We start from the raw sequence: 26859 nt of genomic DNA, 5'->3' as shown, positions 1-26859 counted from the left end.
ATTCCTGCAAAAGGATTAAAGCCCCGACCGAGTATCGAGTGCGTAAGTTAACAAACTTTTCACAAGGTCGACATTTCTGTATTATAAATTCTGTATTCTAACATTTTGAGATACTGGATTTTTTATTTCAAGCTGCAATCATCAAGATTAAAACAAAAAAGGCTTGAAATATAATATATGTACATGCACTTGTATATGAATTGATGGGACGCCCCATTCCAAAACCATGGACATTAAAAAGGAGTTGTCTTCCCCTCTGAGACTACAACAGCCTCCATTTTTCTACGAAGGCTTTCTACTAGATTTTGGAGTGTGTCTGATGTGAAATTGTGCCCATTCCGTCAAATGAGCTTTTCTGAGGTGCTACTGTTGAACAGGAAGACCTGGTTCGCAATCAGTGCTCCAACTTATCTCAAAAGGTGTGCAATAGGTTTGAGGTCAGGGCTCGGTCCAGGCCACTGGAGTTCCTCCACACTAGATTCGTTCGCTTTGTGCCCCAGGGCAGTCATGCTGGAACAGGACAGGGCCTTCCCCAAACTGATGCCACAAAGTTGGAAGAATCAATTGTCTAAAATATCTTCTATCCTTCTGACTCCCTGGTCAGAAATCTTGCGAGGAGATCCTGTGCATGGCCGGTTGATGACGGAGTGATGGGGCTTCCACTTGGCTCCAACGGTACTTACTAGGAGATTCAGAGGATTTGAAATACATCTGTATTCCATCAATATGTTTCACAACAATAAGGTCGCAAGGGTTTTCGGAGAGCTCTTTGCTTTTACACATCATGAGATTCCCTGTCCAGGGTGTACCCCGCCTTGTGCCCGATGCTCCCTGGGATAGGCTCCGGGTTCCCCGTGACCCTGAAAAGGACTAAGTGGTGGAAGATGGATGGACATCATGAGATGTTTCTTGTGTGACACCTTGGTAACAAAAAGCCTTTTTATAGACTATCAATTTACTAACCCAGCTGACATTAATTTGCACAGATAGGTTTTTTTTAAAATAACTTTCGGATTTCTTGAGTTAATACTGATGCCTGGTGACAATTCCACGTGAATAGAATCATTGGAAATAGATTTGCTGAAAAAAATGTTGACATGTTCAATACTTATTTCCCCCCACTGTATATTATCCAGATAGCATAGTGTTGTTTATAGTAAAAAAAATACGTAATACATGTAGGATGTTTAAAAAAAATGCAGACCCCAAGGCCCAATTTGGCTTAAGCTCCAGATATTTTGAAATCTTACAAATGCCCTTGTTGAAGCCTCTCTTATTATACTATGACTTTTATATTCTTGTTATACAGTGACTATTATACGATGGTCATATTTTATTATCCCATAAACTAATGTCATTAGGATCCCAATAACCTTTGAGTTTTTTGAGAAACAGAATATTTCATGTGGGATTGTTTACCTTGCTCATTATGGGTTTACCTTGCTTTAGGTCCAGTCGCTTCCTGAATAGTTCTGCAGGAAAACTGTAGAGTAAGTTTTCCTTTGTCCTTACACGTTTCCTCCAAGTATGGCTGATGAGTGGTCTGATAGATAGAGGTCCAGTTGACTGACAACTGTAAAAGATCCTCTTGCTTTCTGCATGCACACTTTTTGTTACTTGCCTCGACTAATAAAGGCAACACATCCTAATCGTCCCCGGTCATAGATCATTAGGTAGAGAAACTACTGAAATACACCATTATAGATCTGGTCCTTGACAATCCATAAAGCTGGCAGCATTCTTGCCCTTGTTTCCACAGAACACTCCATTTGATGCCTCAGACCATTTCTTTGTGTCATACATGCTACAACTCCCCTGCTCCACTGATACTGTTGCATTCAAAAGAAATGTCAACATCCTTTCCACATTTTCTCTTACATTTACACATCACCATATCGTCTTTTACAGAGTTAATAGAACACTGAGAACATGCAACTCTCCTACGAATATTATAGAGTGTTAGGCGCTGATTACCTAATTTTCTTCCTTGTTCATTTCTTGTGAATTTATGAAGAACTTTGCACAGAAGGTCATCACTATTCAGGCATTCTTCAGTCATCAAGCCAATGTGCCAAGTCCCTCACATTCCAGTCACTGAAACGCCACACAAAGCCAGAGAAAACTCTACTTCCTCTGTTCTCGTCCTGCTAGACCAGTGAATCGCCATATTCTAATCTCCATTCTTGCTATCTTGGGCATCAGATTTGCTCCGACGTCATTTTTGATTCATCTGCAGGATCTTTAGTCCTATCGGTTAGCATGGAGAGGTTCAGTATTATTACCTCACGGCCTTATTACTGGAAGTCAGGTCTTGCTTCACTCTAATTCTTAACCATCATTCGTCTTCTGCTTAATCTTGATTAGGGTTACGGTGGAGGCGAAACCTATCTTGTTCTCATTCTAAATTACATGTCTGGGGTCAGTGATCCGATCACATGACTGTTATCCCCATTATGATGTTTCCTTTCCTTCTTCCACCTCCTAAGTGGTTCAGAAGAAGACTCTCTTTCAGATATCCCTTCTTGGTTGAAAACTTATCATCTGAAACATAATCTTTAAAAAACAGAACTCTTGGATACCGGATGAATGAATCATCATTGACACTGTTGATATCAGTTAATGACACATATGGCTAGAAAACTTGGTGTGATTTTACAATAATTAAAACTGTCCTGTGCTCATTCCAGAACCCGTATTCGCAATATGCTCATAATGAACATTCTCCCAACACACCCAATAATGTTTCGCTTTACTCTTCTATAGCTACACTATATGGTCAAAACTTTGTGGACACCTGAATCTGTCCCTGAATATCCCATTCCAAAACCATGGACATTAATATTGATTTGGTCCCCCTGTTGCTGCTATAACAGCTTCCACTCTTTTGGAAAGGCCTTCAATTAGACTTATAAAGTGGCTACTGGGTGCTGTACCCATTCAGCCACAACAGCATAATTGAGGGAAGCTTCCGATGTCATGTGAGAAGGCATGGTGTGCAGACGGAGTTCCAGTTCATTCCATTCAGTTGGTTGACTCATGTTCTTGCACACATACCGTGGCAAACCATGACTTTATGGCGCTTGTTTTGGCCACAGGTTCAGTGTTATCCTGGTTAAGGTTTGGGCTTACCCAGGATCTACATCGAGATTTCTGTAAAGCTGCATTCTGACAATGTCTTATTTAAAGCACTGCACACATAACATTGAATTAAATTTTAGATGCCAGGCTAATCTTCTCCCAAACTCTTTTGACAATATCTAAATTATGTCTAAATATGATATGATGATAAAATGACGTTATATGTAAACCAAGCATACGCAATAGAACCCTTCCAAGGAGAATTGAGGCTGCTATAGCCCAAAATAGGAACCAACTCCATAAATTAATGCCCATGGTTTTGGGAATAGGATGACCAACAAGCTCAAATAGATGTGATGGTCAGGTGTCCATATACTTTTGGCCATACAGTTGCAATCAAAATTATTCAGCCCCCATTGCAAATCAGGTTTATTGTCAAAATTATTCAACCCCCTGAATAGAATCCCTCACAACAGCACAAATATGCAAATCATGTGTTGTCTTAAGCATACCTGATGCAACTAATCAAGGGCTTCATTAGTTGCATCAGGTGTGCTTGAGCTAGAACACATGAAATACCTGAACTGACTAGGGGTTTGATGAGAGTACACTACCTGGATGGGGCAGAAAACGGATGCTATCAATGACTACAACCAGATTTCTGAGAAGGCAGGTTGTGAAAAACCCTCGAGTGACTGCAAAATGCCTACAGCAAGACTTGGTGTAACAGGCACTGAGGTTTCAGTGAGCACAGTAAGGTGTATACTAAATGCAGAAGGTTTCCATGCCAGAACTCCAAGACGTTCACCACTACAGCCCCAAAGCCCAAGAAAAGTTGGATCAGAAGCATACAAATAAGCCACAGAAGTTTTGAGATTGTGTTTCAGCACGATGGATCAGCGGTATGTCTGGAGGAAGAAGAATGAAGATAGAACACTCGGTCCACAGTCGAGCATGGTGGTGGCTCGGTGATGCTCTGGTTCTGCTTTGGGTCCTCTGGCACTGGAAACCTGCAGCGTGTGGAAGGCGAGATGGATTCAGTGAAGTATCAGGAAATCCTAGGAGAAAACATCACACCATCTGTGAGTAAGCTGAAGCTTGAGCGTCATCGGACCTTCCAACAGGACAATGATCCCAAGCGTACCTCAACTTCCACCAAGGTTTGGTTGCAGAAGAAGTCCTGGAAGATTCTACAGGGCCGTCACAGTCACCTGACTTGAACCCCATAGAAAATCTCTGGTGGGGTTTTAAGTAGGGATGCACCGAAATGAAAATTCTTGGCCGAAGCCGAAACCGAATATAATGAAAAGCTTGGCCGAAACCCGAAGACCGAAACCGAACTTTTCCCCATATATTTTGCCATTTTTTTCACCACTGCATAAATTAAATAGTCAAAATGTGCTTTTTACTATTCTGTCTTGCTTTTCAAAGAAAAAAAAATCAATTACAAAAACTACAATTTCAAAATATTTAACACTGAACATTTTTTTTTTCATTCCAGCAGGCATAGGCTACCAACAAGGCACAATATAACTTTAAATAAATAAATGAGTAAAATAAAAATATTTTGATGTGGTCATCTTTGAGCCCCCTTGAATAGCCGATGTTAGACCTATAACTGACTGCTGAAAGAATGGAACACTCTGTAGGCTACAACTAAAAAGTGCATTGACGAGTGCAAAAAATGGTTCTATTCGGTTATATACACGTCTGATTATATTGGGGATGTATACCGCTCGCGTCCCTGTACACCTCGCGGAGTATTAAAGTAGATATAGTATAGTTAGATACGTTGTTAAGGTTATGTTTCCTTAAATAAATACGTCTTTACCTGCTTCCGTATTCTACTCCCTTACGTCTCGCGACGTGACAGAATACTCCAGAACAGAAACAAAAGAAACGTGCACGTGTCCACAGTAAACAATGTCACGGTTGTCAACATCTGTAGAGCATGCGCTCGTGCACGTAGCTCACCGCTGCAAACATCTGAAAGTCTGTACATTTTCACAATAAACCTGATTTGCAATGGGGGTTGAATAATTTTGATTGCACCTGTATAGTATAGCTTCTTCGGTACAGTGTAATATATACTGTGAACTTGAGTGCTGTGTGGAACTGGCACCATACTTAGAGGAACATACTGTTTTGCAAGGAGGTATGTTTATGGAGAGAGAGGTTTAAATAATCATCAATAACTATTTCACAGATTTCAGATTAATTACTGAACTTAATGAACATCTGTTAAATCCCTGTGAAAGTCTTAATCAAACTTTAAAACGTGGGATGACATGAAGCACCATGACTGACATACGTTTGATGCATGTTCATATAATAGCATGTAAATTAATGTACATCTATCTGATTGCAAACCTGATTTGCTCAATTAAAAATTCCTCCATACCTGTGGCATTTATTGATCTGGTGTTTACAACTTACCACTTCGCTTAAACTTCTCTCCAGTAAGGTAGTAGGCAGCAGAAAAGATCTGTGTCTCTCCTTCAAACGCTGGTTTCTGTCCTTCATTGTAACCGATTTCAAATGGTGCTAGAAACTCCAAAAGACTCTGAACACCAGAAGAAATCAGTCAGCCTTGGTGACAGGACGTGATCTTGATGTTTAGCATGGTAGTAAAATTATACTTGAATCATCAAATTCATACATCAGAATTTTGTGAAAACAGAGAAACAGTGTAGAAGGTTTTCACAAACAGAAGGACGTTTCTCCCACCCCAAGAACACTGATTTCAAATGGTGCTAGATCACTGACAAAGACTCTAAGCCACCATCTGAAACCAGCTTCCAAGAGGAGTCACATTTCTCCACATCCTCTTTATGTCCTCCTGCTCAGCCGTTTGCTGAAACAAACACAAAACAGAAAAATGAACGTAAGACACATTGTTTAATGTTCTACACAATGTGCCATCAGCAACAAATTGTAACTTCACATGTTAAACAAATGCATAAAATCTTAACTCACATTTATGACTACCATTCCATACCATTCCCTAGTTTACATTTTTGACCAGACAGTGGATACTTGTTTCTCAACCTAGCTTGCACACGTTTCCTATATACATTCCAATGGATGCACAGGTACAAACCTCTACATTTCTCTTGTCTCCACCCAGAGATGATCCTTCTGAAATATGCAAAACATTCTGCCCCACCCAAATTTTCCCTACCCTTTTAGGACACAATGGCAAAAATACTGAGAATCAGAACGTCAAAATATAGCTATATAAATGACAATCATCGGGGTCTGAAACACTCCTTGGCAAGTAGCGCTGAATACTAGTTAGATGAGTGGATGAACAAACTATTAAAATTTTATAACAAATGGATATTGCTAACGCAATCAAATGCCTGATGAAAACTAATTTGTGCTTTGACCCCTAATAATTTACCATCAGATGTAGGTGCTGATTAATAAAGTAGAGGCCGGAATAACTATTGCAAACACTTTAATTGTACACTGGGCCTTCATTAATATTTATTAAAGCAATACTTGTGGACTGATGTAAAGAAAAACCTTCAGTTACCACTATGGCTCCACTATCCGAGTCTGTTGTATCTACAGTATATATTTAAAAGACGTGACCAGCCGACCACATCTCATGCTTTGTTCCTGTGGCCTATTTTGCTCTCTTTGACTGCTGGCCACAGATGACTGATCAGAGTCGAACTCATGATACCCAGGTGATCGGGCGAACGCTTTTCCGTTTTCTCTTCTATTTGGTCTTTTGGATGATATATTTACTGTTTCTACATATACAGTAGCATGAAACTGAATATTCAACTGCTCTTCAAATGAAGTGCTGGTGGTCAGTTTGCAATTTGCCTCCTTCCTTTCATGTCCCCCAACTATCACTGATTGGTTATAATATTGTCTGTGGCTTTGATAAGGGGATTTAAAAAAAATAAAATAAAAATCGAGCATGGCAAGATATATGTAACACGTATCAGCTATAGGTCATTACACCAAAAAAGGAAATTAAATGCAGGAAACGTTGCAGCTGTAACTGCAATCGCAAGAGTAGCCAGGGTATTTTTTTTGCTTAATTATGCATTAAGAAGGTCAGAAATGCTTGCAAAACTGAAGTTGAGGTCATTCTGAAAATGTTAATAAAACTGTATAAACTAGATGCGCATGTGCTTGTGGTGAATAGCAGTGAAAATACATACTAAACTCTTGAATAGCCAGACAAACAAAACATTGTGTAATTCCCCCCCAGTCTCCATTCATGTTTTGAAAGTGAAAACATTTGCGGTTTTATCTGTTTGGCAAGCGGGGACAAGAGAAGTGAAGTTACAACACAAGATGTTTTGTTACTCTGCTCTGAAGTCAGACAGCAGGTTATTAAAATTCGTATAGCACCACAAAATAGGTGAAAAGGAAATCGCACATTATTAAATAAAACACTTTTTTGTAAGAAATCTTAAAGCTGCAGACGTGCCGTTTTCTTACAGATATTTAAATCTTCCAACCTGAAAGATGCCAACTACTGTGAAGACTATATTCTGTATTGCCAATTCTATAACCAATTGTCCCTCAACTGTCAATCACAGGATGTTTTTCGGTTTTTGAAACATTCTATGTAAATTCTAGAGACTGTTGTGTGAAAATCCCAAGAAATCAGCAGGTTCTGTGATACTCAAACCTGCCAGTTCGGCACAACAACCATGCCACGATCAAAATCACAGAGACCACATTTTCCCCATTCTGAAGTTTGATGAGAACATTAACTGAAGCTATTCATAGCTTTCACGTGCTGTAGCATTCTTATAGGAACACCCAACTGGAGGGCAAAACAAGGCTTTCTTCGGCTGCCCGCCAGATTTGTTTAGCCAAAATGCCAGACAATTATTGTTCAGTTGGAACGTCAGCTAATTAGCACGCACCTTTGTTCCAACAATGAAGAATTTCTTGTCCTTCATGTCCCAAACGGAAGCATTATTGACCCACCCAGAACGAAATACAGCTAACTGTCTGCACTTTTGTACGCTTTCATCCTGGCGACAGTGTAAGGGGATGGATTCTCCACAAGATATACGTAAACATCGCCGAAGTGGAGCTCTGGCAGGGACTTGGCTGTTTACAGTGATTGAAATACATGCGGCGGGTGCTGTATATGGACCCACAAATACCCAAAACTTGCAGTTTGTTCAAATACCGTTGTTTCTCTTCTTTTGAGAGGTGATCAAAATATTCGTGGCTTAAAACACATAGGAAAATCGACAGGCCTGTGCTGCAGTTCCATGGAGTGTCCAGTGTTGGCTGCCATTGTTGAACGATGTTTTGCCCTCCAGGTCTTCACGCCAGTCACGTGACTGAAAACTATGAACTGACCTGCATCTGCAGGATTTTATGCAGTATGCTGCCGCCATATGACTGGCTGATTGGCGTGAATGGGCAGAGCTGTAAGTGTTCTTGTTAAATTGCCGGATGAGTGTACAGACCTAATATTTAGTGCCACATTCCCAAAAAGCCAGATATCAGGCTGAACCAGCATCGCTTCCAAAAACAAATGAATCATGAGCTGAGCCAGACCATTTCGCAACAAATTATTTGTGCATCACATGATTTGCCTGATAATGGAGTAAAAAGCTTTCTGCACCCTCAGTAATAAAAGTATCAAACTTTACTTTTCCTTGTTGCTGGGGTGGTACCATCAAGGGTGCATGTTTTATACCTTTAATATGCATCTGTTGTACGAAAGTACATGTGGCCTTGTACATGTGGAAAGTACATGTGAGTAGTGACCCTTAAGGTCCAATTACGTACAAGATATATAAAGGTAAAATATACATATTAAAAAGGTACAAACCATGTCCCCTTGATGGTACTACCCCAGTGACAAGGAAAAGACATGTTGATTTCTAACATATAAACAATTCATTTTCAGATAGACTCTTTACTGAAATGTGTGTGCAGGTAACTGCTCAGATTACATTTGCAAAACCAGCTGTTCTGCCTGCAAATTATGCGGGCCTGTTCACTGACAGCGTATTGAAATCAGTATCTGACAGATTATAATATCTCATATGGCAGAATACAAGGATAAGTGGCAGACAACTGACCAGTTAGCCAGTTCTTGTCAGGACTTGTAAAAAGGTAAAGGTAAAGCTACTGTAGGTAAAGGTACATTTCTCATGGTTTTCCCGTTCCGAACCAGATCCAAACTCAAGACAGATATACAAGAACTTAGTTCATTTCACTACTTTGCTGTTTGTGGTCACTGAAATCCAAAACCCAGCAAAATATGCATGCATTGTCCAAGTCACACACATCCAGCAATGTATATTTTATAGGCTTACAAGGTCAACGTGTATGAAAATTGTTATATACTTATATCAACATTAATTAAAGGTTTATACATCAGGCCTCAAACTTTGATACAACATATTATAGAAAAGTGACAACTGTTTAAGAAGATGACGGGACAACATGCAAATGGAAATTAGGAAAAGTTACAGTGCAAATAGACTAAAACACATTAAATACATGCTGTTCAGTAGAACCAGTACGGTACAACACGACAGTTACAGGCATGGCCGTGTAGAACATACAGTACATGCACTAGACAGCAACACTGTGTTATGAGTAAAGTGTCTATTGTGTTGTTTTTGTATTACAGGTAATCAGAGCATAATGTGTGGTGGACTGCGAAAATCCTTTAAATTTTGACGCTTCTACTATATGGTTTCTCAAAACTGCAGGTTTTTCTTCTCTTTTGCATGTAACACAATCAGAAGTTATAGTATTTTAAAGTGTGGTTATCCCCGAAAGCGAATAGGGAGAAATTCTGTATTTACAGATTCCAATCTAATTTCACTCATTCCAAGACATCCCTCCTACCATTACATTTGCTCCCCAAGTTACTACATCAGTCTCTGCCTGCACACCAGAAGTACGCAACCGTTGGCAGCTGACACCCCAGAGACTCGCTTCATTTTAAGAACTTTTTTTCTGCCGTCATCGATACAGCATGTTTAAGCGCTCTTCTCTGTTTTGATGTTGATGTGATGGCGCAGAAACAACGCAGATGATGTCGAAGACAGTGTCACAAACTGAACTGATGAGGAGTATATCTGTTTTGCTATAACCTTAACTATCCAAGAGCTTTATCAAATCATGAGAAAAGCACGGCCATCTAGAAAAATCTTTAGATAAAGCAACTACATTTACCATATTTACGAATCTGGCTCCTTACTTGACGTGATCTGTGCCAAGACAGCCAAGGCAAGGTTAGAGAAATAAACAACCTATATTAAAAACATTCCTGTCATTTCGGTCAAATATATTTGTTTTAAGTAGAATGACAAAAGTATATTACTGGCAGAAAAACTCATTTGGTCAAAACCTAAATGTCTTAGGGAAGCTCAGACCTTTGTCATTTTTAAAGCTCAATTTCGCTGTAGTAACTTCTGATGGGTTTTTCTGCACCCACTCACATATATGGTCTACAAATATGGTATGAAAATAAACATCATGATGTGAATATGATATGATGTATGAATATACCACAGGGCAGGATGATGAATGATAAGTTATTAGGTCCAGCATCTCTTTAGATCAGCTGCGCACAAAGTAAGTACCTGGTCCCCAGGTGAGGGGTAGGTGTCTTTGCTGGAACATTGCTCTGTGCCTCAACCTAGAATTCATTCAACATCAGAGTGGGACACTTTACCGCTCCAGGTATGCACTGTGACCTTGCGGTACATGATGGATTGAATACTCTGCCACATACATTGTTTATCCCTGGTGTTTGGAAAGTGGCCACAAATCTTCTGAGCATTTGTGTACTTTTCCGCTTTGACACAAGACGAGACAGGTTAGACCTCCCGAGTCCTGCCATGTCACCCGATCTGAAGGCAACATCACAAGCACTAGGCAAAGGCGGCTTCTCGGCCATGAACCATGGTTTTTGGTTTGCTCTTACAGGAATGTTCTCAGTGACAGTAGCCAGTAACAGATGATGTGAACTCTTCCAAGACAGTGGTATTGGCATTTGCAGCGGTTTCTTCGAAGACAGAACAGTTTGGTATAATCAATGCAGTCCTATATTGCTGGGGTGGCACCATTTGGCAATATTTTTACATGAAAGCTTTAGAATACTGGAGATACGGATTGAGCAGCCAAGGTGGGGATGATCTATCCTAGTTCAACATTTGTATACGTCATGTCCAATGTATTGCTGCCTCTGGTTGCAAACTTGATATTTTGGCAATATTTAGGCAGAACCAGCCTGAGCTTTGCTGATTAAAATCCCCAGCAACGATGAAGCAACTATCTGGGTGTTCAGTTTGCAATTTGCTCACAGACTCATAGATTTCCCTAAGTGCTATGTTTGGATTAGAGCGAACGTAGCGTTTGACTTTATAGCATACGTCTGTGAAAGAGTAATGGATCATAATTGCACTATCCGGTGTCGCCCAGAAGAGGATGGGTTCCCCTTTTGGGTCTGGTTCCTCTCAAAGTTTCTTCCGCATGTCATCTCAGGGAGTTTTTCCTGGCCACTGTTGCCTCCGTCTTGCTCATTAGGGATTTAAATCTGGATTTCTGTAAAGCTGCTTTGTGGCAATGTTCACTGTTAAAATTACTTTATAAATAAAATGTAATCCAACTGAAGGTACAAAAAAAAAAAACCCACCATCACACGCTTGTGGCAGGCAGAATGCCTGACATTTTACCATTAAAAACGCCACCACTGGTGAACAATGATACATAAACCACCATTTCCGTGAAAATGAAAAAAGCAGCAGCCCCACCACTCAGTGTTCAGTAGATTACCATAGTCAGAGATAATCCATTTTGTCATCAAGTGAATAGATATTGGCAAGTAGAATGGTAGGGATGGCCAGAGTGCTTAGGTTAGCCTTTAGCTTAGTTTGGATACCAGGCTTCATATGCAATATATACATTTCTCAGGCCTGCTGTTGACTCAATATTACTGCATATCACAATTATTGAATACTTGGTTAACAGAATATAATCTAATCCCCTCCACCCCTTGCACATGTACATGTTATTTAACAATTTTTTACTTATTTTGAGTACACAATTTTATGAAATTCTATTAAGAATGCATCTTATCATTTTAACAGAATATTGCCACAGCAGATTATGTGTGCACATTGGTCTCATTCACATAACTTTAAAAAGCATTTCAGAGATGTAACACAAATTTTCATTTTGACAAAGAGTGCTGGAGGGAAATGCTAATGAAAAAGAAACTATGGTACTTCCTTAAATAGTTAAATTAACAATCAGCCTATTGCTGCTATACATGTTCTCTCCATTCATGCCCTGATTCCTCTGCTCTGTCCAATTTTGTGAATCGTTCGGAGTTATACCTTTTAAACTGAAGATCAACCCCAACCCATGTCCTAAATGAGTGAGTTAAACACAAAGAAACCCACACACACACGCACACCACCCCTTTCGCAAGGAAACCCAACACCAGTTCTTCCTCTGAGGACTATTACGATGATCAGTCCAACAACTCTAGAGAATCTAGCAAAAGCAAAGGAAGGGCAGTTTAATCTTATTCATCTCCCCCACCAGACATCGATAATAGCCTCCCACAAGTGCTGAGAAGCAGGTTTACAATGTTCATTGTATAACAGGAAATATTTAATGTGACTTTAAAGAATGATTATTCTCTGTAAGACAATACACTGTGCACTGGCTTAGAAAAAATCATAGACAACTCAATTCCAAATTTATTATGGACAGGTTTATGTAAAAAAAAAATAAAAAAATAAAAATAATAATAATAAAAAAAAGCACTATACACTGAGCATCTAATTAAATATTTCTGTGTAAAAGCCAAAATGTTCGATTCAGGATACTTTGCCCCCATTTTGGTCATTTGCCACTCCCCCACTTACATTACAAATTTACTGTTAAGAAAACAATATTAAGTAAAATGCATTTTAAAAATGGATCACGTTTTGTCCAGCTACCAGGGGCGTGACCTGGCCTGGGCAATCGGGGCTGTAGTCCGGAAGATTTATTTCTTCAGCCCTGAATAATGCTCCACTTGAGTGGTTTGTCACTAAGTAACTGCATGTCAGTAAAAGAAGACGGCAGTGTTGTAATTTTATATCTTCGTTGAACAGAGGCGAGACCGATCAGACAGGGTTTACAGGAAAATACGTGGAAACACCCATGTCTTATTGGCTGACAGTCTCTCAATACTGCCGACGCTAGCTCACAGTCAATGTGTGACGCTTTTCTAGAAATCTCATTACAAAAAATAGTTTCTGCATCTGTCTTCCTAATCTTGAACTAAAATGTACTTCCAGTGTTTTTTATTTATTTTTTTTACCAAACATTTAGCCCAATTCTACATTATGGAGTATTCAACAATCCTAGGCCCTAGGGTCTTTAAGAATACTTTCCAGCAATGCACAAAAACAGCTCCTTTCACTAATGAGCTTTCTATGAATATGAAAACAGAACTGGATCAAGGTGGCACAGGATAGGGGCATACAATGCCGTTTCTGAACAGGTGTGAGGTGCAAACAATAAAAATAATTGCAACTGAGAAATCAAAATGGAGATGATAATGCAAACGATAGACTTCATCTAAGAACACAATCTTACCATGACTTATTAATAAATCAAAATTATACAATCAATATCCTAAAAAAGGCACCAAAGAAATAAATTAGAATAAACTTAAAGCCAGGTCCTAAAGTGTCAGATCTTAAAATCTCTGTACTTAACAGCAACATATGCTTCTTCAATGAATTCCCGTGCGATCACATGCATAGCGGCATAATCTGAATCACTATGGCAGTAACGCAAGGAAGCCTTGTGGCAAGGCCTGAAACGCAAAGCTGTACTACGGCAGGGCCTTTGGCTCACAACACTGAAGGCAAGTGTGTCTCAGCATACAACAGACAAAAGAATGCCTACCCCAACAGGTGAAAAGATTACTTCAGCTCACCCGAGGTACCTTGCACTAAAAGATGTTGTGCAGTTTCCTTCTGACTCTTATACACTTGCTTCAGCGTCCAATGTGTTCTTCCTAAAATGGAGTGAACTAGGGAAATGGAGAATTCTGGTAGATGCCAGTGCACCGTACCGGTGTAGTGCAACAGGTACTGGAGTCAAAACAATTTACCTGAATGCCTCGGAATGCCAAATCTCACGATACAGCACGTACATAGCACCAAAACTTCTGGCAGGAAAAAATGGACACTTGTCTTACCACACCCCAAGCCACTGATTTCCTCCTAGCTTTTTTTTTTTTTCTTTCTTTCTTCGCTCCTTCAGTACGGTGCCTGCTTAGAACACGCTTTCTGCTCTATTGAAGGAGATTGAAGGAAGTGGCACAAGTTGGTAAAAAATATTTCCCCTCCCTTTTCTGATCTGTTCAAACACTACGTGTTTGCTTTGGGCACGACAATAGGAGGAAGGACAGAGAGGCACACTGAAGGCTTTATCTGCTGGATGGGACAACGTTCAAGGGAGTTTCCTGGGCTCAGAGCGTAGAAGAGCTTGGTGACAGTTGCTGTTTGGAGGTATCTGGTTGCTTCTGGAGCTTAGCCCCCCTCTTGCTTTCTCGCTGCTGGGTTTGTTTGTTGTAGCCTGGCCCTCAGTGTGTTATGTAATGTTTATAAAGGATTTAAAGGAACAGTGTTGTTTTTTTTTTCCACCTCTGAAAAGAAAAAAAAAAAATCAATGGAACCAGGCTGCAGCAAACCCAACAGGTCATTAACAAGCTAAAACATTAAGCTGAAAGGAAGTTAAATCTGAAATGTTATAAATCAGTTGAAGGAACAGTGTTTTTTTTTGTGCAGAAGAAAAAAAAAGAAAAGAAAAAAAAATCAGTGGGATCAGGATATGGGAAAACATAACAGCTCATTAGGAAGCCAAAACATTGAGCTGAAATGAAACTTAAATATGTATTCTGTACTAAATATGCTATATATCTAAACATAATAGGTAGTAGATAACATCTATTACGTTAAACTACTGTAAACAAAAAGTTCTTGCCAGGGATCAAGAAAATAATATATTTTGGCAAATATTACCTTTTGGAATCTACCAAGCACATTTATCAAGTGTTTAATATCCTCGCTGATACGGTTTATCTTTCCTACTTCACCAAGTTCCCATGTCACCCTTAATCTTCAAACAATTAAAGGCAAACACAAAATCCCGACAAGAGCACACAAGCACACACACGTCATGGGCACGATGAACAACCCTAGCAGATTCAGGAAAATTACCAGCTTTCATTCCTATGTACATCAGAGGCCAAAGCCCTCAGCACACCACCCACAGGTTAATATTTATCAGTGGCTGGCCTCATCCGTAAGGAATGACTCACTTCTGTTGACCATGGTGCCACCACATTAAGCCAGCATGCCAGGCTGTGGCGTTGACTATAGCAACAACTGCACTGCGGGTGACCGGCATCAACGCAGACCTGTGTCTGACCTGCACTTGGCACTACAGCTTTCCTAATGGAATACTCAAGTTCTTGGGATGATGAGGGCATTCTGACAATCGCCACATTTATATATACAAAAATATAAAATAAAAAATGTATTTTAGTCCCAAGATGCAGCATTGGTTGGAAGAAAGCATAAACTGGTCAGAAGACCAAGACTGCAAGGAAGCTTCTAGAAACCCCTGTGGCCAAGGGTGAAGGGAGGGGAGGATCTCTCTGCTTTCCTTCCAAATCTAATATGTGGATGACGCAGTGCTTCTCTAAAACTGTGAAACAAATAAGCAAAGTGATAAAAAGACGGCATTCTAAGAAATCAAGGTGCAAGCAATCAGTCGCTCTAAACAGGAAGCGCAGTGGTCAGCCAGCAGAGGAAGAGGGGAGCTGATAAACACCAGAGCAACAGGCACAGATCAACTGCGTCACACTTCTCGCTGCCTCACGCAGCCATGTGACTGGCAACACAAAAACAGTACAGCACTGCACTTATGCTCTCATCAAACCAGCCAGAGGATGTCCACAAAATCTCAAACTTCTTCCAAGTAATACCACACCCAAAATCAGCTGTACGGCAAATTATATAAACCACATTACATTTAATATAATGCAAATCTAGTTATAATCTCCAACCTATAACAAAAAGCAATTTAAAACTCCACGTGTGTCAAAACAATTTATTCAGTATGAATTTTTGTTTTATTCTCCATTTAACCACTGAACAAAAACTGTAAACGAAAACATTACCTTGTGGCCAATGAGAGGCACCCCTCCACCTGTTTGTTTGAGCTTGCCCAATAGAATTGCTTCTGCAAAAGCTCTTAGGTAACCTTACTGGATGAGAGAGCTGTCACTCAGCTGCCTGACATGGCTTCTTTCTGGCCACCAGCCAGGACTCAGTCACCAAGAGAGCAAGGTAAACAATTTCTCTCGCTCTCTTTCTCTCTTCCTGATCTGCTGGCGTGACATTTAGAGCCTTTTCAGCACAGTCCTGTTTTCTCAAGGCATCCTTGCATTTCATTGGAGGAGGGAGACAGACAGAGAGAAACAAAACTGACAGAGAAAATACGTACACACCATGCACTGGAGTCTGAATGCAGCGGATATGGCTGAGTCACACACATTGCTTCCAGTAGCTATGCAGAAATGAGTGCAGTTGAGGGACATGCTAGAAGAATGAGCCGAAGTCCAATTCTGACGAAACCGCCCCAATTTACCAGAACATTCTGCCCTCTTGTGTGTGCCAAAAGATCACAAATGTAGCCCTCACAAGCTTAGTTCTTGTTCACGACACTTCCTGACACTCACACTTTTAACCCATTACAACATATCCCGACAGAACATCATCTAGCCTATACCTGATCCCCAGCTAAGATTGTAATGCCACAGCCCCAAATGTGAATGATTTGCATGGCAAGGCCAAATGCAGTATGAAGTGCTTCTTCCTCAACAGGCCTGGACTGTCAGTGGGCTGTGATGAAGTACGGCTCAACTGTTACTAAGAACACCTATTTCTATACAGATCACGAATAGCCTACACATCCACAACAGACTTACACACACAGTGCTCAAGGTACCAGCACTTGTTTCCTCATTGGTCCAAAATAATGTTGAGAGATAGGGTGTTGCGATACTATTTTGTACTTCGCTATCTGTCTTTGTGAAGCATGTTCATCACCTTTCTCCTCGAATATAGGAATCTTCCAGAACAGCAGCTCTCGTCTTCAACCCTTCACCTGCCCACCTGCTTACTAATACACATTCGACGCCATAGCATGCATACACACAAATATATATTTGCAAAAAAAGCTTCCTCAGCATCGGTGTCGGAACCCAGAGCTGCGATTCCGAAGTGCGGACTCGGGCTTCAGCGGCAGAGAGAGAGAGAAAAAGGTGGTTGAGAATGAGGATGGAGAGGAAAAAGAGTAGGATGAGAGGCGAACGAGTAGACAGAGGGCGGAGGCTCACTCACGGCCGCTCTTGGGCAGGAGAAAAGCATGCGACATGGACTCCTGTCCTCCTAGCTGCTGCTTTCCTCTCGATGTGAAAAAGTGACGTAGCAACTAATCCAAAAATCTTGCCCTCCCTGTGTGTGCGTCTCTCTCCTGCTCTCTCTCGTCACCCTCCCTCCTTCCACAATCACTCCTCCCTCTCCTGCTCACTCTATTTTCATTGGCTTGAAACACCAGAATAACTTGCTGTTTTCTTATGGATACACATCCATACAAATAGATGTCAAAGTCTTTGCGAGCAAATAATCGAATATCTGCTGCAAACACTCATGCTCCCACAATGCCTTTCTCCCCTGCTCTATGTCTCCTTCTTTCTCTCTCACTCTTTCTCTCTCTTATGCACACAGTGTGACGCAGCATTTAATTCTCCAGGCTTTTCTCCCCTCTCTGTTATGGCTGCACAAGCCATTCGTCATGAGAAGCTCAACCCAGCATCACAACGGCTCTCGTGCTACAGTGTTAAAAATGAGAAAGTAAATAAAAAATAAATAAATAAAAAAAAAGGGAGAACGCAATCGCTTGTTTACAATTAAGCGGACACGGACATCTCCCTCTCTCCTCTCTCTCTCCCTTCCGCTTTCATATCCTCCTCTTCCCTCTGCCCTCCTTTAACTGGGTATCTGCCCATCTATCTCCCTCGTTCTCTGTTCTTCCCTCTCTTCCTACAGTGTCTCATCTTTTTGTGTGATTACACACGCACGTCTCGGTGAACTGAGATGACTGCGCTTGCCCGATCACCTGACAACCCACAGCTTTTAAAGGCACATAGCTAAGCTGAGCATCTATTACGTAACAGCTAGGCTGCTCTGATTATTCTGTCCCTCTCTTGGGTCACATCCTTGAAGGACAGACACAATCTGTTAATATCAGACCTGCCATTTGCTGTTAATAACTAACGTAAGGCGAGACAGGTAAGGTGGAAAATCACTGCATTTAGAGTATAAATAAGAAGGAAACAAACCAGTGCAAAACTGCACACGTCAGTAAAATGTAATGCTCTGCAGGCTAATAATAACAATGAAATCTAACACCGGTCTCTTGAACAAAAAGTCTTTGTTCCTGTATGTGCCTAAAAACCAGAAATAGATGGGTATTATACAAAAAAAGGGACCTGGGAGGTATTGATTTTGACATTCTGAAGAGGGTCACTGAGTGTCAATACCAGGGAAGCTCTGCTACCATGGGACATTCCGTGAACTTTCCATAGACTTCCTCTTCCTATCCTGAGACCATGAAAAGGCTGTTGCATGACAAAGGACTGCGAAAGGATATCTTACGCAGTATTTACCTGTAGTCATTTTCCAAATAATAGCTTTGTTAGGGTTAGTTATAGCTGAGTTATTGGTTGAATTACTGGCACAATGTATATGTGGTGCATTTAGTCACATGATCTGCCAGTTAGGAGAAAATACAAGTCATTTCAAAGCAGAAGACAAGTATGCTCATTTGTTAAACAGACAAAAACTAATAAACAATTAGTTTACACTTTATTACAGTATAATATAATAATGGTACAATGCATAATGAAAACAAACCCTTCCCAACTCTGGGGCTGACACCTTTGGCATGACTACACTTCCCAGCATGCTACTCTCTGCGAGATTATGTTCAGAGAAGAGGCAGGGCTAGCAGGAGCAGGTCAGCAAGTATGGCAAGCAGCAGGCAGATCACACACCAATAAGCCTCTTAACGCTCAATTTAAGTATGACACTGCAAGCAGCACACCAAGGGCTCATTACCACAATGTCACACCAGTGAATTGAGAAATAACTTCTGCCAGTATTACAGGAAGTACTGCCAGAAGTCTGCTGTGTGTTGGAGCAGGAGCTGTGGCTCTGTATATCCGAGCAGAGAACATCAAAACTCTGCTGTAATAGATTTTTGTTGCGATTTATTTATCTGATGCCTAAAAGAAACCGATTAAACATAATGAATCTAGGGTGTTACACTGTAACCTTAGAAAAAAGCGTGCCCAAAGAGCTCACTGAGTCTAGCTTTATAAAATATGTTTACTACATATAAACTTTAAGGGTCAGAAGAAGCTTCTAGAGTTCAAGGTTAACCATTTTTTCTAGAAGTACATATCAGTTTAATTAAACTAGCTAAATATGGAAAGGCAAGAGTTTAGACTTGACTTGAGCCCTTTTTTTTTTTTCTTTTTTAAAACTGTGGAGGCTTTCCACCACCACCTTCACGCCTGTCAACATTAACGATGATATATTAAACACACGGTGGCTTAGTGGTTGGCACGCTTGCCTCGCACGTCCAGGGTTGAGGGTTCGATTTCCACCTCCACCCTGTGTGCCTGGAGTCTGCATGTTCTCCCCGTGCTTCAGAGGTTTCCTCCGGGAATTCTGGTTTCCTCCCCCAGTCCAAACACATATATTGTTGGCTGATTGGCATCTCCAAATTGTCTGTAGTGTGTGAATGGGTGCGAATCCTGTCCAGGGTGTCCCCCACCTTGTGCACAGAGTTCGCTGGGACAGGCTCCAGGCTTCCATGTGTTGGATAAGCGGTACAGAAAATGGATAAATGGATGGATATGCTAAACAACAAGATCCATGTAGCTTTGGAGTGATACCACACATGTTGAGCCGAGGTCAACCATCCGCAGCGCCAATGCTGATCACAGGGTCATCAGCAGGAGGCACCTGGTGCATTTCAAAGTTACACTTTTAATTCATTTTAAATATTACGTTACTTGATAGAACGGTATTACTTATTCTGACTGACAGACATGCCTTGACAGGACTGTGTTTTCGATCAGTCTGAGGCAGCAATACATTCGGGCACTAAACAGTCCCAAGTTGGTAAAACACTCTTCCCAAAAAGAGCCAGTCATAACCACCTAATTCTCCTCTCTTTGAAACTCATAAATTCTAATAATTTATTCTCCAGTGAGGGGTGGCCTGAAAAGGGAAGAGTGTATGGGAAGGACATATACACTAACCATCCAATCCAGCCAATCATGTGGCAGCATTACAATGCATAAAACCATGCAGATACAGCTCAAGAGCTTTAGTTACTGTGGCATGGTTGTTGGTGCCAAATGGGCTGAGTTGAGTATTTCAGAAACTGCTGATCTCCTGGGATTTTTACACACACAATAATATCTAGAGTTTACACAGAATGGTGCAAAAAACAAAAAAAACATCCTGCACGTTGAAACACCTTGTTGATGAGAGAGCTCAGAGGAGAATGACCAGACTGGTTTAAGTTGCTTGCCAAGAACAGAAATCTGAGGCCATCATGGGCAGACTTACCAAAACTGGACAGTTAAACACTGGAAAAAGACCAGGAGATGTCCATGGATGAGATTATATTTTCTTATGCTTACAAACATAAGACTTAAGGATGCAAGAACGGAAAACACCATACTACAGTGCCTTGTGAAAGTTTTCAGCCATCTTGGTATGTTTCCTATTTTGCTGCCTTACAACCTGGAATTAAAATGGATTTTGTGGGGTTTGTATCATTTGATTTACACAACATGCCTACACACTTTGAAGATGCAAAATATTCCCCTTAAACCACTCGAGTGTTGCTTTAGTAGTATGCTCAGGGTCATTGTCCTGCTGGAAGGTGAACCTCTGTCCCAGTCTCAAATCTCTGGAAGACTGAAACAGGTTTCCCTCAAGAATTTCCCTGTATTTAGCACCATCCATCAGATTCAATTCAGACTAGTTTCCCAGTCCCTGCCAATGAAAAACATCCCCTCAGCATGATGCTTCCACCACCATGCTTCACTGTGGGGAAAGGTGTTCTCTGTGTGATAAGAGGTGTTAGGTTTGCACCAGACATAGCATTTTCCTCGATGAAAAAGCTACATTTTAGTCTCGTCTGACCAGAGTACCTTCTTCCATATGTTTGGGGAGTCTCCCACGTGCCTTTTGGTGAACACCAAACGTGTTTTTTTTTTTTTTCCTTTAAGCAATAGCTTTTTTCTGGCCATTCTTCCATAAAGCCCAGCTCTGTGGAGTGTATAGCTTAAAGTGGTCCAGTGGACTGATAATCCAGTCTCTACTGTGGAGCTTTGCATCTCTTTCAGGGTTATCTTTGGTCTCTTTGTTGCCTCTCTGATTACTACCCTCCTTGCTTGGTCCATAAGTTTTGGTGAGCAGCCCTCTCTTGGCAGGTCTGTTGTGGTGCAATATTCTTTCCATTTTTAATAATGGATTTAATGGTGCTCCGTGGGCTGTTCAAAGTTTCGGATATTTATTTTATAACCATAACCCAACCTTCTCCACAACTTTGTCCCTGACCTGTTTGGAGAGCTCACTGGTGTTTCAGACTCTGGGGCTTTTCAGAACAGACGTGTATATATACACTGAGATCATGTGACACTTACGATTGCACACAGGTGGACTTTATTGAACTAATTATGTGACTTCTGAAGATAATTGGTTGCACCAGATCTTATTTAGGGTCTTCATAGCAAATGGGGTGAATACACATGCATGCACCACTTTTCCATGTTTAATTTTTTAAAAACAAGTTATTTTTTCCATTTCACTTCACCCATCTGGACTATTTTGTGCACGTTCCTTACATGAAATCCAAATAAAAAAATCAATTTAAATTACATTTTTTTAATGCAACAAAATAGGAAAAATGCCAAGGGGGTGAATACTTTCGCAAGGTACTGTATATGAACAACTAACATTTCATAATACTGAATCCCAAAAGGCAAGCATGAATCCCGAAGGCAGGATGAGAGACTAATTGCCATAGTGAACTTGTCATCCTGCAACAGATGCAGTGTTGAGCAGGAGACATTTCTGAGAAGTTCATAAGGAGCACCTATTAGAGAAGAGCAGAATAAAGGTTGGAACTGAAAGTGGAATTGAAGGTTTATGAATTCCTTTATGGAAGTTAATGAACAACTGGGCAATGTTGTAATTGTTAGGCCTATTCTGCACAGAGGAATCATTGATATGACAGACATCCAAATGAACAGCCAAGTCTGTCTCATTTACTTCCATCACAGACCACACAGACATTTCAAACAACGGAAGCTTCCGGCAAGGAGCTTTAATCCAACAAAGTTATTTAGAAACAGGAAATTTACCCTCCATCAGAAATAAACATCTATAAATAATGAGGTCACACATGGACCGTTATTTCCTCTATTGAGTGCCTTGTCAATAAAACACTCATTACACGCATGTTATTTCCCCTTTTCAGTGGGTCATTTCCCACTCTCTGCTGGGTTTTTTTTTTTTTTTGATGCAGCTCATGATAGCTAATGAGGCATGTTAACCCAGGGCCTTCCTTTCTGCTATTTCTATACTCGGTCATTCAGCAGGACGTGACAGGCCGGTTAATTTTAGCTGTGTCATCTCTCCACTTTCTGCAGCTCAATTCGTCAGCAGTAGAAGAGCCTCAGGACTTGGTGAAAGAAAGGCACTTCTTTACTGCCTTACTAAAAACCCAGGCCCCAAATGACGCACATGAACAGTCTCTGCCTCTGCCATTCAGAAAAGCCATGGACCATTAAGTTCTTAGTCAACATTTAAAATTCAACAATTCCAAATTGTGAGATTCAGCTTATTAGGCTGAATCATATTTATTTATCTATAATATATTTATCTTATTAGGTCAAAAATGAATAAACTGGAGACAAAAAAAAACAAATGGCACACTCCACAGGTTCATATTGCAAAGCTTAATTGCGTCGTAATACAGTAGCACGATAAAATAGCTGTGCTAGTGCAGCAACTATGGATTACTTCGATAATCCAGTATTCGACCAATTATTTGTTTGAATTCATTGAGTAATTGACTGAAAATATTTTTTCACATGGTAAGCAATTGAACAGTGCACAAACCACTTTGTTTCCTTTTACATTTTGATTTTCATGACCAACATATTTCAGAAGCATTTAACCCCAGCAATGTTGAAACAAATAATACAAACCATAATAAGTACACGTTAAGGATAGATTGGTGCATTTTAAGCTCTAACTGCTACTTACATCACTGTACATTATGCTTCTGTAGGTATTTTGGAGTGTGTGTGTGTGTACACATGTATGTATTTTGGAGTGTGTAGCCAGGCTGTTTGTACAGGAGAGGATGCTACGTCCTTGATTAAATGCGAGTGTGCCTCTGTGTTGTCATACTAACTAAGAAGAATTGGGCTCAAGATTTCTCACCAGGGTTTTGCCATCAGACTCACGCTTTCATGCTTCGTTTCGAGCCACGGAAAATAAGACTGATGAACAGATTTCGATGACATCTTGTGCCATATATCGAAAAAAGTGATTACAGAATCATTACGGAATGAATAATCTCACACCAGAGTATCTTTCAAAGTCAGCAACTGTGCGCTCTCAAACTGACTGCCACAAACTAACAGATTTAGTCTCATGCTAGCATGAGTAGACAATCCTGCTTACTATAGAGCAAGCTACTTAGTCATAACTCAATGCATGTTCTTAGTGTTGACTGGTGGTTCTGTTTTTATTTTGAACCTTCTATAATATAAGCCTCTACATTCTTTCAGTTATCTAACGCTCTCATTCTGCGTAAGTGCTGAAGCATACGTCATACCGTTGTGCTACGCTAGCTCCAATTTGCAGTATACACATTGTAATTATATATTGTTTAGTTTTGAAAGAATTCCAAATTACCGATAAATATTCGTCTTTTTTTTTAGCACCTCCCTCTAGGGTTGTTTCTTCATCAGTCATCTTAGTACGTATGCACGGTAAAAGCAAAGACTTTTATTTCGAAGAGTTTTTGCAAATAAAGTACTCGAATAATTCGAGGAATCGTTTCAGCCATAAAGACGTGTATTATTAAAGGACACTTACCCCGTGTGCCTGGAAGTGCTCTCCACTTCTGATCAACTGTAAAACATGAAATGCATCAAAGAACAGAGGAACCAACAAGCTTTCATAAGACATGAACAATGTGTTTAGTTCTTTCCTGTTATATTAATTACTAATGTTATGAGTTAAAAAAATTGCACCGGACTAATTTCAATAATCTATTAACAGCCCCCTTCCCCCCCCACACACACATTTCATTTCTCTACTCTTCCTGCCTTTTCCACCCATTTGGTATCATCAATATTTTGTGTAGCTTCAGATGTCAGTGTAACATACTGACATTACCTAGGGCAACAATGTTCACCTCTATGGATACTTTCCTAAACACAACGAATAGATGTCCAAGTTCTATGAAATATGAAACTTCAGGCGTGTGGATTGGTTCCAACAGCTCAGATTAAGTCATTACATTAGTATGCATAGCCTTTTGGTACATTCCCACCTGTTTTTCAACAACAGCACAGAAACTGAAGATAGACAGACCTGGCAGAACAAGTGATGAGTGCGAAAGTTTCCATTCCCCTGTAAAAAAAAAAAAAAAAAAGAAGACGACAACATTTAAAAATGTAATTTAATACCAAGAAAACTTTTAGCTTATTTAGTTTCACAGACATAAGAGATAAAACTAGTTGTTGTATAAAAAATTGATGTATAAAAATAAAAGTTAAAAGGTTTTGCAACTGTTTCTGTAATATTTGCCAATGTCTCATTCTTAATGACATCGGCATTCTTCAAGTCAGGTATGGAGACCAAGAGGAAATTTTTTCTTTCGTTTTATTTATTTTAACTTTAAAAACAAACAAACAAACAAACAAAAAAAAAACACTTTTTTTGCTGTATATTACCCTGTTGTTTTGGATGGTCTTGTTACGGGTTTGGTAGACAATAGTGAAATAGTTTTCACTCAAATCTGGGAGGATGCAAAGTTTTTCAGTCGACTGTCTTGACCCACACTGTGCCCAAAACCCCCTTTGAGAAACTATTCTTTCATAAGCAATAAATATATACACCACTTGTTTAGCTTTTTTAACACGAACTTGTAATGATTAGGAGTGTAACAATATGTCAGTCGTTAAAAATGAATGTATGAATGAACGTAGGGAGAAAAATACGTCAGGTACTGTATGAAAGACTTTTCACTCTTTCGCCATATTATAAAAGCAGGCATAAAAGTTTAGACAGAAGAGACTTGTGTGTGTTTGACCGATGATTCCTTTATAAATCAGATGCCTTCACCTGAAAGGATTCAGCCCAATATACTTTTCAAACTAGGCCTTCGGTGTCAAAATACAGGTCTTGATTGTATCAGGGAATCAGTGTTGTCTCTCGTTCTTGCCATTCATCCTGGGATGTTTTGTACTGTTCAGTTTATCACATGAAAGCTGACGTAACACAAAGTGTGCCAGAGGTTACGCACAACAGCGACACCTAGCGGCACGCCGTCCTCCACTCCAGCTTTGTTTACATCGGAAATACAAGGTGCGCACTTATGACCAACAATTTGGCCTGGACTGAGCATTTAGGTGAGCACTTCGGTGTTACTGTCCTGACATCGCTGCAGGGTTCAATAAAACATTATTTAATAATATATATACTTAAAAATAAATAAATAAATAAATAAATAAATACAAGCTTGTAACAAAAGTACACACAAACAGGTTAGGTTACATAAACCACATATATACACAGGCTATAGAACTTAATACCATGGCAGTATCTTTGACAAGATAAATCATCTGCTTTATAACTTAATAAAGGAAGCATTTGAGCGAAATGTGCAAAATGTTCCAGTGAGGAGAAGAGAATGGGGGAAATATGAACTGCGTAACACGCCATCAAAGCCGCGACAGGCATAAAGCACACGCGCGCGCACACATACATACACACCTATGTCGCAGCAGCAAACCCCACCTATAAGCGTGTTTTTATCCCCCGCTAACCAGATAAAAACAACAAAAAGGAAGAACACAAACTTACTCAGGGGCTTCCTTTAAAAACATCAGTGATAATCCATTACATTACCTACAGAGGGGATTTCTGCACTGCACTGACTTTGATGCGGCAAATGATAACAGGCTACATAGCGGGCGAAACGTTGAACAGTTCAACGCTGTATAACTCGAATCAAAGGTTTTTTTTTATTCTTCCAACCCGTATATAATTAACATTACATGTCGGTTACTATGCGAGCATAACTTTACCCACATGTGACTCTACAGTGTTCCTTCTTGAACACGACAGCCAGGAATATTGTGTCTTGTTTCGCACAGCAACATTTTCCACTCACCTGAATAACCTTGTTTATTATTATTATTATTATTGTTATTTCCTGGACTTCCCACGGTCATTTCACGTGCTGGCTTGCTCCCACGGCGTCGTCGCTTCTGCTCCGGGGTCCGTTCAGCATTTCCGAAACGTCCGAAACACCTTGTGAAGCGCATCAGAATTTCCACAGCGCCACATTTGAACCCCGCCC

General features: G+C 40.2%; 1 long non-coding RNA gene across 1 annotated transcript in view; it reads right to left on the bottom strand.

Moving 5' to 3' along the window:
- The window catches only part of LOC128635130 (uncharacterized), a 28586-nt gene extending 1727 nt beyond the window's left edge, over window positions 1-26859 (bottom strand). Inside the window, exons 1-4 of the long non-coding RNA XR_008398013.1 lie at window positions 26671-26859; window positions 24867-24905; window positions 24366-24401; window positions 1-5932 (exon numbers count right to left, since the gene is read on the bottom strand). The exon at window positions 1-5932 is cut by the window's left edge and continues 1727 nt beyond it. This is a non-coding gene — a long non-coding RNA (uncharacterized LOC128635130). The remainder of the gene's footprint in view (window positions 5933-24365; window positions 24402-24866; window positions 24906-26670) is intronic.

The sequence above is a fragment of the Ictalurus punctatus genome, chromosome 15, assembly GCF_001660625.3.
Source record: "Ictalurus punctatus breed USDA103 chromosome 15, Coco_2.0, whole genome shotgun sequence".
In the NCBI taxonomy this organism is placed as follows: domain Eukaryota; kingdom Metazoa; phylum Chordata; class Actinopteri; order Siluriformes; family Ictaluridae; genus Ictalurus; species Ictalurus punctatus.
This window is presented reverse-complemented; position numbering and strand designations above follow the sequence as displayed.